We start from the raw sequence: 14,889 nt of genomic DNA on the forward strand, positions 1-14,889 counted from the left end.
GAAGAAAAACATCAGATTTTTTGTTTGGTAGATACAACCAAGGATCTATGATTAGTGGCTTGGCCCTTTGGTTCCCCTTCCATTCTAGCCGGCTAGTGTGATCTATGAAATTCCAATTTCTTGGTAAAGATGAGAATGTATATAGAAGATCATCTTGTGTGACAAGTGGGTAATCTGATGCACTTAGATTTATGAACCAATCCCATTCTTTGTTTTTTAGAAGAATGGCACTGGTATGAAGAGTATTAGAAACCATTGTAGGACCTTTGTACGTGACCATATTAGCCTTGGTAATCATGTGGGCATTACCTACTTTTGAAAAAAGAATTTGGGTCCTTCTCTACCCGAATTGAAAGTTCCAACCCTTCAGTAGCTGGAGATAACAAATCCAAATGAACAACATACTGATTTAAGGGATGGTATAGTGCACACAATGTTCTCCAAAGTTCGTCCAAATCACCTTTGGAACCAAATATTAAATAAGCTAGTCCAAGAATTTGGAGCAGCAACATGGACTTTTATATTTCAAAAGACACAAATGCAACAACGAGAGCTCAGGTTATGAATTTGTATTTCATACAACAAATCAATTTCACACATTAGACCTTCAAACTCATGCAATAAATCGATTAACAAATCAATTTCAGACATCGGACCTTCAAAACTCATGCAACAAATCAATTTCTGTTGTTCAGACACACAACAAATCGATCTCTGCTCTGTGCATAGCAGATTCGATCTGCTAGACCATGACTCAAAAGGAAACCAGATCAGCACAGAGTCCATTTTCTGTGCATAAGCTGGATTTTACTGCAACTCTAATCTGGATTTCAGAGCAACTGGTGTCGGAATGAAGGATCGATGAAATAAAAGGATGAGTGAAGATTAATCACTTGTAGATTCGATGTCGCAATTAAGGAATACAATGCAAAGGAAAAGGAAAAGTTTATGCGATGAAATAAATAAGTGAAGATATAAAATATGATGGATACAGAATTTGCAACACAGAGATGCACAGGTGAATATAACACCAAAACAAAGATTAGGATAATCGAAAAGAGAAATTGCAGAACAACATGAAGTGAAGTCAAAAGGAGATGATGATCGGCGACTATCTGAACAGATTGCATGAAAATATGCAGAATCTAAAGATATATAAATACATTACAATTACAAGTACAAGAAATGAGATTTCAATGAATTAAAATCTAAATTTACATATTAGGAATAAGATACAGATAATAAGATTGATGTTGAACAGAGGAAACAAAATGAAATTAGCAGACAAGGTAAACAAATGAGATGGAAAAATAATAAGATATGATGAATGATATGCAGAGATATAAGCAAAAATCTATATGAGCGATGAATGCTTAATCGACATGAAACATATGCTATATGATGTTGATACAGAAGATCAAAATGCATAATGGAAATGTAACATGGAATTTACAAAAGAAAAGAAGGAAGATAGCAATAAAAGAAAAAGGTCAACATCCTATTGCAAAATGCAGATCGATGTTGCATTTGTGCTTTAGTGGAGAAGGAACAGAAAACCGATGCCATCAAAAGAAAAAGAAATGCTCAAGTAAAGAAGTAGAGAGGGTGATTTTCACTGTGGCTTGGCAGAAGTTGAGAGAGGAGAGGTGATCCCTTTGTACGCTGCTGCAGGATCGAGCTTATTCACCAACAAAAGGAAATGAGAAAGAGGAGGGGAAAGAGAGGAAGAGAGAAGAGGGGAAATAGGGAGAAGAGCTTATGGCGAAGCTCAATGGATAGAGCCCTCCTCCGATGGTTGTTATATAGGAGGAAGCCATTACACTCATTTTCAGAAATGGTCCTTCAAAGTTTCAAAAAATTTCAAAAGGAAGGTTTTTAATTGCAAGGTTTTTTCAAAAGCCTTAGGTTTACTTTTTTTGAAAATTTTCCCCCTTTATGTGATTTCTGAAAGAAAGTCTAAAATACGTGGAGAATATGAGGGATTTAAGAGATGGGATCCAGATGAGGTTTTTAAAGAATTTAAGGAAATATTGAATTTGAAATTTTGAGGATTTTATAAGTGAGTTTTGTGAAATAGCAGAATTAATTATAAAAATTGAGTTTTAAAACGGATTTGGATCTGAGATTTCATGCAAATATTGAGTTTGGATCTCGAACTGAGGAAAAATGAAAAGAGTGGATCCAAATGGAGATTGAATCTGGATGAAATATCTGAGCCATACAGAGAATTAATTTTGGATGTTTAGAAGATCCAGGCTCAGAATTTGATTCAGATATTTGATTGGGATCCGAGGTTGGATCAAGTATAGAAAATGAAATCAGATTTTGAATCTTTCACAAGGAAGTGAATCCGAGAAATGATTAGAAATCTACTCAATTGCCCCTTTTGACTGACTCAAGTGGGTGCTAGGGGCAAAAAGGGAAATTTTAAAATTTTTAAAAATTTAGAGTGCTTTCACATACTCGAAAATGATTGCACTAATGAGACTTGACGAATCAATGTTGACAATCATGTCATATGCATCTCGAGGCAAAATCGTATCTTTTATAGGCTCATAAAATTTTTCGTAGACTGGATCGTCAAGACTGACATAGGACGGGCCTTCTAGAGGTTCTATTTCCCAAAATGATGAGATGTGGGACATCTCTTCATACATCTTTTCATAGATTGGATCAATAATAAACGCACTCATAGGAATATCCTCAAATTCAGGTGAGGGTTCCTTCTCGATTTTATCAACTTCGTCGAACAACGCATCAAATGCTACATCGAGGATAGGTTCCTCATCAAATATTTGGTCACCAATAATTTCTTGAAAAGTCTCCTCAGGAGGATCCTTTGTGAAAATGACATGAGTGCAATTAATTTCATCGCACTGGGATACCTTTTCGCTAACCGAATGAATTTCAAAATCCTCGCCTGTGACTTCTTGGATTTTCTGAGGTTCTAAGTCATAAGAAACAAACTTTTCTTCATCCTTGCAACTCACATACGAGGTTTCCAAGTCAAATCATTTTCTAAGAAACACCTGCGTACAAAAAAAGTATAATAATATGGAACCAGCTTTTCCAAGTCAAATCATTTTTCAAAAAAATGCATAGGCTTTTCTCCTTTGTACTTGGTTTTTGCTCATGTTTTTTGGGCTGAGCAGGCAAGCCCTGACCAGGCTATGTGTCAGCTTCGTTGAGGAAGCAACTCGTGGCTGCCCGGTTCAGTTGTTGGGCACCCCAGCCGCATGAGCTCGAACAACTTGCACATGCATAGTGTGCATGGTTGTCTTTCAGCACCCTGGCCGGCGGGTTTGGGCCTACATGTTAGGCCAGACCAGGCTGTGGGCTGGGTACCTGCCTAGCAGGGGCAGCAACTTGTGCACTTGCACAGCAAGCCTCCGAACTCCTCCTACGCGAGAACCGACAAGAGCCAGTGTGTTCCTTAGCACTAGGAAGACCAACCCTTGGGTCAGCCCCTTCGCCAACCCTTGTCTCGCACTGAGAGCACCTCAGTGACAACACCTATAGTGATGGGAACTCCAGTTGTACGTTCGTAATATCAACACTTATAGTGTTGTGTTTTATGCCCCAGTGTTTGGGAGATATACCAGCACACCTCTCGCTGCGATCTCCGACACTCGAACGTGTTTCGGTCAGCACTAATCTGCTGTGTTATTTTCCAGCATGTTGGTATTGGTGGCAGCACCTCGGATGCTGCCACTCCGTTGCGAAATCACACTTGAATAGCAGCAAACTGTTTGCTGCAAATTTTGTATGCACTTGGCACACGTATGGCAGCACCTAGCTGCTGCAATTTTCTGCACATGAGGTGCTTGCTGGCAGCACCTTGTGCACAACAAACTCCTTGTAGCAGTGCGCTTACTGGCAGCTGTTGGTGGGATGTGTTTTTCCTGCATGCTTTGAGTAATGGCAGCAAGTGAGTTGTTATGATTTTCCCTATGCAATTTGCACAGGTTTGGCAGCACATAGCTACTGTAGTTTTCCTGCATCATTGGCATTTTGGGCAGCACCTTGGCTGCCGTTGTTGCGACAGTTAAGTCGTTGCTTGAACTATATATAGTTGTTGCCTTTTCATTGCACCTATGACAACTATTGGCTGCACTTCCATTTTAATGTAAATAGCATAATTCAAGCCCAAACAAAGTTATTGCAACTTGAATGGGATATATCACGCTCATTTCTAAGTACGATTGTGAACTTTACAATGTTAACCATGATGTTCAAATGTAGTAGCTTTTCCCAATATGCATGATGGAATAACTCATATCACGTGCACTTGTCGCACATCTTGATACGGTTGCAAGTATACAGATGAGCATGATATGACATGAAAACATTAATGCGATAACATGTTGTGGAATGATTCAAGAATCATATGGGATAGTTATGGTTGTTTGTGCAACAAATTTTGTTGCTAAGGTACACTCCACACTTGCACATATTGGCACGATCTTGATATGAATCATATGTGACATGCTTAGTTGGTACAATTTGCACTTTAGTACATTTAAGGAATGGTAAAAAATATGCTTGATGGAATTGAAATGCTTACACATGCACATGGCTCATGCAAGGGCAGCAGAATGGTGTTAATGAATTAGCACACTTTTTGCAACAAGCTTGACTTTGTCTTAACACATGTGCAATACTTGACATGGCTACAAATTTCCTATCATATGCATGATATTCAAGCATTGTGATGTTTTGCATTATGCTTAATGAAGCACACTACTTGGCACAGTTACAAATTTTACGTTATGAGTATGATATGACATGAAAATATCAATGTTATAGCATGAATAAAAACTTGCCACTTGCACATCATGTCACTGAACTCAGATGGATTGATTGGATCATGCTTATAGTCAAGTGTCTTATGATTATAGTTGAACTATGAATGTGCAATACTACTACTTGTATAAATGTCTTGAATAGACTCTTGTATGATTCACATCACATGGATGTATATGCACATTTGACACTTAACTCATCCCGAATGATAAGGGGACATGAGCATCACAGTAGGGTTATGATATGTGTATATAAATCTGGGTGTACTTTAGAATTCCATGGAGAGTTGTGTTGGCGTTGGGCCCTTTTCGTGAGTAGAGATCACTTGTGCTTGTTGTCTCATAAACCCCTAAATAATGAATGTGTGATAGTCGTCTTCACAGGAAAATAACTCTTTTGTGGCCGTATGAGGCTTGAGCACGTGAATGGGCAGGCCAGGCTTTATGTGTTGTTTGTGTTGCTCTGCGAGGAACATAAGGCCAGATGGGTCTAATTACCTCAAAATGAGAGAATGTTGACTAACTAATGCCCTAAAAAGATAAATCGTTTGGTTGCCCATTCAAAAAATGGTTCACCTTGGAGAGGGTGGATGGTACAATCCAGAGTGACCGATCGATTTTATGACACATTTTAAGGAGCAAAGGCATCCTTTGACCTCCAGTCACTCAGAGTAAGGGAGGTCGAGGTGACCTATTGAGGAGCCTCAGCTACTGCAGTAGTGTGGATTGCAATCCTTTACCTATGTGAGGTTTTCTCTTGGCCATGGGCCCGCCCGCATGAGGTTTTACTTGGTCTGTAGGTACTTCGGTTATCACATAACATAGAATAATAAATGCCGGTGGTATTTTTCACAGAATGCGAGGTTCCTTCGTGTACCCGAAAGAGTAATCAAGACAAAACAATTAAACTAACTTGCTAACTACTGACTTATGAGTTGATGCTTATGTCGTAGTCTAGTTCTTAGTTGTTTAGTTACTTAATTGATTGAATGTTTAATTTAACTATTTTTGCACGCCAGTTAATTAATATTGTCGCATATTGCTTATCTTGCTTATTGTTCTTTACTCGTTCACAGTTGCACTTGTTTAGTTATTGCAAATGTTTCTTATTGTTCCATCATGCTAAACTTATTTGTGATGTTATAATAGTTAGCCATATTGGTATTTGCATTCATGCTATCACTGCTTATGTTTTCTTATAAATGGATAGTTGTGAATATTATCTCACCAACTCGCAAGAGTACTGACCCCGTTTTATGGGGATGTAGGTGATGAATGCTAAGGTGTGATGGCATCATATGTACAAAGGAGAATTGAACCCACACTTTGGACTTCAACGGTCTTGGCAATTATTTTTTTTTTGGAGAAATCTCTAGTTTTGGGAGACATTTTGTAAATGAATGATGTATAAATCCTTCTGTCTCATTTTGTCAAACTATGGAATGGAATGTTTCTTTTTGTTGTTCATTCTGTAACTCACTCTAAATTTCCCAACTGTTTTTTTCTTATGGTTTATCTGCTTGCGCAATATTTAAAAAAAAAATCTTCTAAAAATCTAAGGATTTTTCAAGTTAGGATTTTAGGGCGTTACATTTGAAGCTGCCAAAATTAGGAAAACCTCTCCTATTATATATTTCTGTCAATCAAAATGCCTGTGGTGGATTCCTGACACAATACAAAAAAGGTAGTCTGATAGAGCATGTCATCTATTATGTGAACAAAACTTTTATCGATTATGAAAAAAAATATTCTCAGATGGAGAAAACATGTCTAGCTCTGGTATAGATGTACTAGAAATCAAGACATTATTTATTGGCATCTGAAGTCAAGTTTCTACCAAAGCTCAATCCTCTCAAGTATATTCTGAAACAACTGTTTCTCAACAGACGGATCACCAAATGGCAAGTTCTTTTGATGCAATATGACTTAGAATATATTTCGCAAAAGTCAATCAAAGTCCAGTCCATCGCAAATCAATTGGTAGATTTTCCTCTAGTAGAAGATATCAAAGCAGATGATGATTTCCCCAATGAGCACATCTACAATATTCAACAATCTCTAATTTGGAATTTGTTTTTCGACGGTTCCAAGAATATGGCAGGTATAGAGATCGAGGTCTTACTAATAACACCCAAGAAAGAAATGATCCCTTATTCTCTCAAACTTGGTTTTCAATGTACTCACAATATGGCCAAGTACGAAGCTCTGATACAAGGCCTGAGAATTTTGTAAAGTTTCAAGGTCAAAAGAGTGCATGCCTTTGGCGATTCATTGCTCGTCGTTAGTCAGGTCAAAGCCAAATGGTAAGTAAAATATCAGAAGTTGATCCCTTATCAGAAAATTGCCTTAGCCCTCATCGACAACTTTGAGGAATTTCAACTTTGTTATATCAAAAGGGAGTACAACAAAATAGCCGATGGCTTGGCTAGCCTGGGCTCCATCATGTCTTTTAAAGGCAATGAATGTCATTCTTTCGAAATTGGCAGACTTGATCAACCTGCCTTCACTTCAGCCATGCAAATAAACTAAGCCGAGCAAAAGAAGAAACCTTTCCTAACGCCTTTACCAACCATCAAGGTTTTTTATCAGGGGTAATTGAACCAAGAATCAAATTTATACCTTTTGCTTTGCTCCATAACGAGGCTCGCTCATTGATAAAAGGTTCAACCGTTCCTGACGCCTTTACCAGAGGTAATTGAACCAAGGATCGAATTTATACCTTTTGCTTTGCTCAAATTCATCTAAGGAATTATTCTAAGTCCTAAAAATGCACAATGAATCATGCTTGTGGTGTGGTTTTTTGAGGAAGATGTGATGCATGCTTTTGAATAAGTTGCTTTGAATTGAAAAAAAAATGCTTAGAAATATTTCAAGAACTGAATTTCCAAGTGATTTCGAAACTTGATTTGAGAATATATTTGGAAAAATTGTTTGAAAATAGACTTCAAATTATTTCAAAAATTACTCAAAATCATTAAACTTGAAATTGATTTGATTTTGAGATTGAAAATGAAATTAGGAATTTGAATTTGAAATTTGAAGTTAAAAAGTTGAAATTGCAAATGAGATTGAAAATTGAAATCGAATTTGAAATTAAGAGTTGAAATTAAAATTCAAAAATTGAAATTTGAAATCTGAATTCAAAATTGACATTGAAATCAAAAGTGAAATTGAAAAAGGATAAAAAAAATGAAGTTGAAAATGAAAAATTGAATTTGAAGTTTGAATTTGAAATCAAAATTGAAATTTAAACTGAATTTATTTTAAAATTTGAAAATTGAAAATCGAATCTGAAATTTCAATTGAAATTGAAACTTAAAATTGAAATTTGGAATTGAAATTAGAGTTGGAAATTGAACTTTGAAATTGAAGCTGAATTTTGAAAATGTTTTTTTTTAAATAACTTGAAAATTACTTCAAAAAATGTTTTGAGATTGAAATTGAGATTGCATTTAAGATTAAAATCAAATACTGGAAATTTAAAATTGAATTTGAAATTTGAATTTGAAATTGAAGTTAAAATTAAAATTGTTTTGGATTTTGAAAATAATTTTGAAAATGCTTCGAATTTGTAAATGGTTTTAAACTTGAAATTGAAATTAATTTTTTAAAATAGTTTTGAATTTGGTTTTAAAAACAAAACCAAAATGGAAGATAAATTTTGAAAATGACTTAGAAAATTTGAGAATAACTCGAATAATTTTAAAAATAGAAAATAGTGATGCAATTCTGCCTTAAATGATGAATGTATTATTTTATAAAAAAAGTTTTAAAGGAATTTGATTAAGATTTATTTGAAATTTGTATTAAAAGAGGATTTTATGCTTTTATATAATTAAAATAAGATTAAATTTTCATATATTCATGATTATGACCACACATATACTTTGATTTAATCTTTATTTGAATTCTAATAAAGAAAGAAATAAAATAAATTTTATACCTTTATAGAATTAAAAAAGATCAATTTTTCTATATTTGTGACTATGGCCACAAATATACTTTGAATTAATCTTTATTCGAGTTTTAATAAAGGAAGAAAGAGGAAATTGATTTTGGAGAATTGATGATTTTTTAAAATGACCTAAGAGTGTAGGTCGAATTTTATTTAATAAAGAATAATAATTCTAAGTATTATTCGTATTCTGACTAGGGCCACAAATACGAACCTTACTTAGTTTTATTTATCCTCTATTAAATGGTGCATGTGTATTCATGTTTCACCATAGTGCATAAAAAATGCAACAAATTAATATAAAATTAAAATATATGCTCATTCATTCTAAACTAAGCATAAAGTAAAATTCTCATTAATTGAATTATTACAACCCTTGAATTAATTATAATAATGGAAAAATAAACAAGAATGAAATTTTTTGCAAAATAAGCAAACTCATTAGAAATAAATGTAGGCTTTTATGGAATTTCCTTTAATTATTGGAAAATTGAAGAAAATGACCAAAATTAGCCTTTTATATCCCAAAAATAAAGAAAAATTAAACAAAATAAAAGCAAATAATGTATGACTTTACAAAACATTTTGAAAATATGCTTTTGGAGTTTTAAATTTTCGAAATTGAGGTTTAAAATATCTAAATTCTTTTTAAAATTTGAATTTCAAATGAATTTAACTTTGAAATTAAGGATTTTATGAAAATATATTAAAAATGATTAAGATAAAAAGTAAATAAACTCGAAAATTTATTTAAAATGAATCTAAGGCATTATAATTTGATGAAAACCATTTTAAATTCATGAAATATAGGAATTATAGTCGAAAATTGGATTTTATAGGTTAAAATGCCCAATTTAACTTCATTTTAACAAAGAAAAGTGATTTTTACTAAATTGGTTTTGAAAAAATGCAATGAATGAAGGATAAAATGACCATAGAAATTGATGAAAATTGATGTGGAGACTCCTAACAATTTTAGAAACATTTTAGAATTGAAAAATGTAGGAAAAGATAGGAGAAAAACCTGAATTAGGATTTTTTATCCAATTAAAACAGGAGTTTGCAAAAACCAGGATTTACAAAGGGACCTATTAGAGCATTTCAAGTGAATGAAGGTCTAACACAACTCAAAAAAAAATCATGGATTCATGACACATCAGAGAAACATTTTCTATGTGTGTAAAGCCTGACAAAGAAAAACAATAGGGTTTTAGTTTTTGATCTAAATAGCCAATGAAAAGAAAATAAAAATTTATGAAATTTGGCATGCATAAATTAGACATTATAAGAAAGAATTTCTTTTTTACAAATTTGGAAAATGATCTCCCATTAGAGAGATATGATTGCAACAAATCAATCCTAGGTCTGAGCAATGCCTGGGATTGCAAACAGATAAGGTCTTAGTTTTAAATGCAAAAAAAATAGAACTTCACCATAGAAATTGCTAAAATTTTATAGAGATGAATTAGACAATTAGATAAAGAAAATCCTTTATACATATATAAAAAATGATCTCCCATTAGGGTGATATGTCTCTGACAAAATGAACACAAATCAGAGCAATTAAAATGACACAGGGTGATAGGGTTGTGGTTTTAGACCAAAATCAGGTGTGAAAACACAATAGAAATTGCTGAATTTTGGCATGAACAATTTAGATTCAATGTCAAAAACACCATTTTTTACGGATCGGAGAGATCATCTCCGGTTAGGGAGAAATCACTCTGGAAAGTTGATTTAATTTTGGGTCAAATCTGAATGATACAGAATGATAGGGTCTGAGTCGTGATTTTTAAAATGGGTCAAATCAACTCAGATTGATCTAATTTTTGGTTGAGATCCCGAAAACATATGAATGAAAATATAATAAAAATATCATATTAAAATGACATCTAATTATATGCGAATTGATGATGTTAAAATTGAACCATAATTGAAAATATCATCTAAACATGATTGAGTAGAATAACATCTCATTAATGAATTGATCTAATGATCAAGAATGAGATCTATCATTTCAAATCATTGATGATGATAAAAATTATGAAAAAACAGAATTAAAACATCTAAGAATGAAATTGAAAGCATTTGTGCATTATAAACACCCCAAATTTTCACCCATATCCCCAACACTTCCACCAATCACTGCAGTCTGTCTTCCAAGATCTTCAGAGGGAAATATGGTCATTTTTTGAGCTCGGACCCCACAAGAGTCCAGATTTCATCCCCAATTCTCAAAAAATTTCTATTGTTTTGCTTAGAATAATATCCAGTCACAAAATCCTATTCACATCAAGAGATGAAAATATTCAGTTCTTCATGCAGTATGAAATCCCCCGAGACATGTCATTGCATGAGCATTTCATATCACTGCATGGCACAACATGTCATTTTGAGGTCCAGAACTCCTGATTTCAAAACTCTCAATTCATATTCGAGTTTTAACTTTTTCAAAAATGATTTCAAAGCTCCTGGGTCTTCAAAATTGCCACTTCTTCCCATTTTACCCCAGGACTCTGAATCTTAAAAGATTTTCTCAGAAAAACGATCTGGATAGTTTTCAATATGGATTTTCAAAATTTTATCAACTGGATCAGCTATGCCTGAAGAAAGGGGTGGAGCTTTGAACTTAGCAATTGTATCTCAGATTTTGCCCTTTTGTCAGCAATTTTAAATATCATTCTTTTACAAAATTGCCTTACAGAGGCCACCTCTTTTCAAAATTTCTGCAATTAGGCCAAGTATTTCGTATTTGCCAGTTAGTCTAAGTTTTTATGAAAATTCCAAAAAAAAAGAGTTTTTACTTTCTTGCTTTTATTACAATAAAGAAACAATGTGGGATCCACCTTGAGGTGGCGCCACATAGGCTTTCCTTTTGTAAAACTTGAATTTTGAAAAACCCAAAAATATAAGAGCCTTGTCTCTGAATAAGCGCCATTGGGTCCTTTCTCTCTCCTTCCATCCTCTGCCATGTGTCAGTGTGGGGTTCACCAAGAGGTGGCGCAACATGTCATTTTCTCTCACCTTCCATTTCTTTGCCGTGTGTCAGTGTGGGGTCACCCTGAGGTGACGCCACGTGTCTTCCTCCCTACATCTTCCTCTTTTTATCTTCCGACATGTGTCAGTGTGGGGCTTCTTTAAGGTGGTGCCACATGTCTTCAGTCACCTTTTCTTATTTCATGCCATGTGTCAAGGTGGAGCTTCCCTAAAGTAGCGCCACATGTCCACCACCTTTATTTCTCTCTCCCTTGCCACATGGCACTCTGGGCCACCTTGAGCCGCCACATGTCCATCTCTCTTTTCTCCAGAAAAAGTAGAATTGTCCCCCCCTGAGGTGGTGCCATCTGAGGTGTTTTCTTTTGCAAGCTGACACATGTCAAGCTCTACTCTCCTCAGAAAAATCAAGTGACATATGTCTCTCTCTGCTTTCCTTAGAAAAAGTAAGTGACACATGTCTCTCTCTGCTTTCCTCAGAAAAAGCAAGTGACACATGTCTGTCTCTGCTTTCCTCAGAAAAAACAAATGACACATGTCTCTCTCTGTTTCCTCTAGAAAAAGCAAATGACACGTCTCTTTCTGCCTCCTTCAGAAAAAGCAAGAATTCAAATATTCAAACTCCAGACTGAGGTGGCGCCATATGCTTCCTCTGTTATTTCCTTTTGACACATGTCAGTGTGGAGCCACCCTGAGGTGGCACCACATGACGGTCTCTCATTCTTCCAGGAAAACAAGACTTTGAATTTCAAATAAAGGAAAACTCTAAGGTAGCATCCTCTGAGGTGGCGCCATATGGGAAGCTCCTGTAGAGAGAATTAAGCAAACTTTATTTTTGAATATTTTCAAATTCTGCTGAGGTGTCATATCTACAAATTTTGCATTTTTATTCCAAAAATCCAAAATAGCATCCTCTGAGATGGCGCCACATGGAGGGTCCAGATTCATTTTGTTTGAACTTCAAAACTCTTCAGAAAATCTATAAATACCCTAGCCCACGTCGAGTCAAGAAGAGCTCTCTTTTTGGTTCTGCATTTTCAACTTGAGTTTTTAATTCCCGTTCTCTTCTCTGAGTCCACGCCCTCTTTGGTCCCATTTGAAACTTGACTCCTGAAGCTCCAGAAATACCGAAAGAACACAAGGTGAGTTTCCATTCTAATTGGTTCTATTGAAATAATGCTTTTGTCTCGATTTGCATATTAAATTTTCGTTTTGAAGAAAGGGTTTGTCTGAATGATAGATCAAACTATTCTCATAAAACGACATATATTAAAAATAATTATGCTTCCTTGATGATTTTCTAGCATTCATGCATTAATTAGATTTAATTCATATTTTATTTTGTTAATTTAGCATATTTTAGGAATTAGTTAAATTTTTTTTAGCATTTATTTCAATTTTGTTTAGTTTCTGTAATTTTCTGTTTTTGTCAGTCAGTCCACTAATTATTTTATGTTATTATTTTTCTCTAAATATGCCAAAAAAATCATATTAAGTGCCTATAGCTGTCCTTGATAATCTGAAAAAAAATCATAATCATTTGAATTCATTTACTGTGTTCAAAGTTCAAAATACCAAGTCAGGTTTTATGACCTATGAAACATTCAGAACATTTAGTCTCAAATTGTAAAATCAAGATCTCACTCATGGAAGATCTTATTCCCTATCCTAAAAATGCCCGGAACTCAGCATTAAATCTATTATTTAATATGATTTTATCAGATTTTTCTAATATTTGTTTCTGTCTGACAAAAATCCAAGAGTTCGGGACATATGTCATAGCCTAATTTGAGTCTTTGAATCTCTGGATCGACTTAAGTTGATTGGTTATCTCTGGATATAGCTCCAAATCCGGCTCTGTAAAAAGTGAACTTTATGTTCTAAATGTCATCTATTTGATTCTAAAATTTTGCAATTTTTAGAACAGTCTTCATACCATTTCCGTATTTTTTATTTCAGTCTCCTGTTTTGGTACTTACATTTGTTCTTCTGGTTTATGCGTGTAATGTCATATTTTTATTTCTCATTCAGTTGATCAAATTCCAAATCCATATAGATGAAAGATGTTTATATGCATGTAAATAGTTTATCATTTAATTTTAAAAAATATTAATGGCCAAATTTTATTTTTTATTTATTTCCACATCGGATCCTGTTGATTTTAGTCCTGTCAGAACCAAATCTCTGTTACCAAACTCACCATAGGTCAAATCCTGGAGATGTAAAATCCAAAGATGTTCATTTTCATGTCCTTTAACATCCTGCAAAATATCAGACATTTCTATAGTGTATTTTTGTATTATTGTGTTAAATACTATGTTTGGTTCGTACCCATAGGCGAAATTTGCTTATTTCAGGGTTTTCTTTGAAATTTTGCATTTAGGCCATGTCATTTCATGCATTTTATTATTCTATGTATTTCCTAAGGGTAGAGGGATGATCTCTACCGAATTTGGCATCATTTGAAAACCGTTTGATGATCAGTTTAGCCGTATCATCAAATTAGGGTTCCCGTGAGACCCTGATCCGGGCGAAAAACAAGCAAAATTCATTATTTTGGCTAAGTTTCAAACACAAATTCGGATTTTTACAATCCTAATATGTTTATCAGCATATCATCATGTCTTATCATGCATTTTATCAAAACTCCTTCAAAAACCTTATTTTAAAGGTATAACTTCAATATTAGGGGTATTTTGGTCATTTTAACCATAATTCCGAATTTCAAACTATTTATTATCGAATTTTCATGCATTTGCATCATTCAAATATCAAGGAAGTTTGAAAATCGGGTATATATCCAACTAAGTCCAATAATTTCAGGATATTATTGAAAAATCTTAGAAAAACCCACATATTTGAGCTAACCCCATTTCAAGTTTGGCAGGGACATTCAAAGGAAGGAGCTGAAGTCTATAATGTTACGACAATGAATCCATACATGATACTTCAAGAACAAGGTTTTGATGATGAGCAAGTAGAATCAACTGCATTTCAGCTAAGGCTATGAAGAAATTGAAGAATTCGATAAAGAATCTTTGAAGACTAGTGTGCACATGTTTAATTCATTAAAAGTCTTAGATTCTTGTAAGAGACTTACTTAGAGTGCATATTTAGGTTGCATTTCACCTTAAAAGT

The sequence above is a fragment of the Nuphar pumila genome, chromosome 9 (genome assembly GCF_984573655.1).
Source record: "Nuphar pumila chromosome 9, dmNupPumi1.hap1.1, whole genome shotgun sequence".
Classification (NCBI taxonomy): Eukaryota; Viridiplantae; Streptophyta; class Magnoliopsida; order Nymphaeales; family Nymphaeaceae; genus Nuphar; species Nuphar pumila.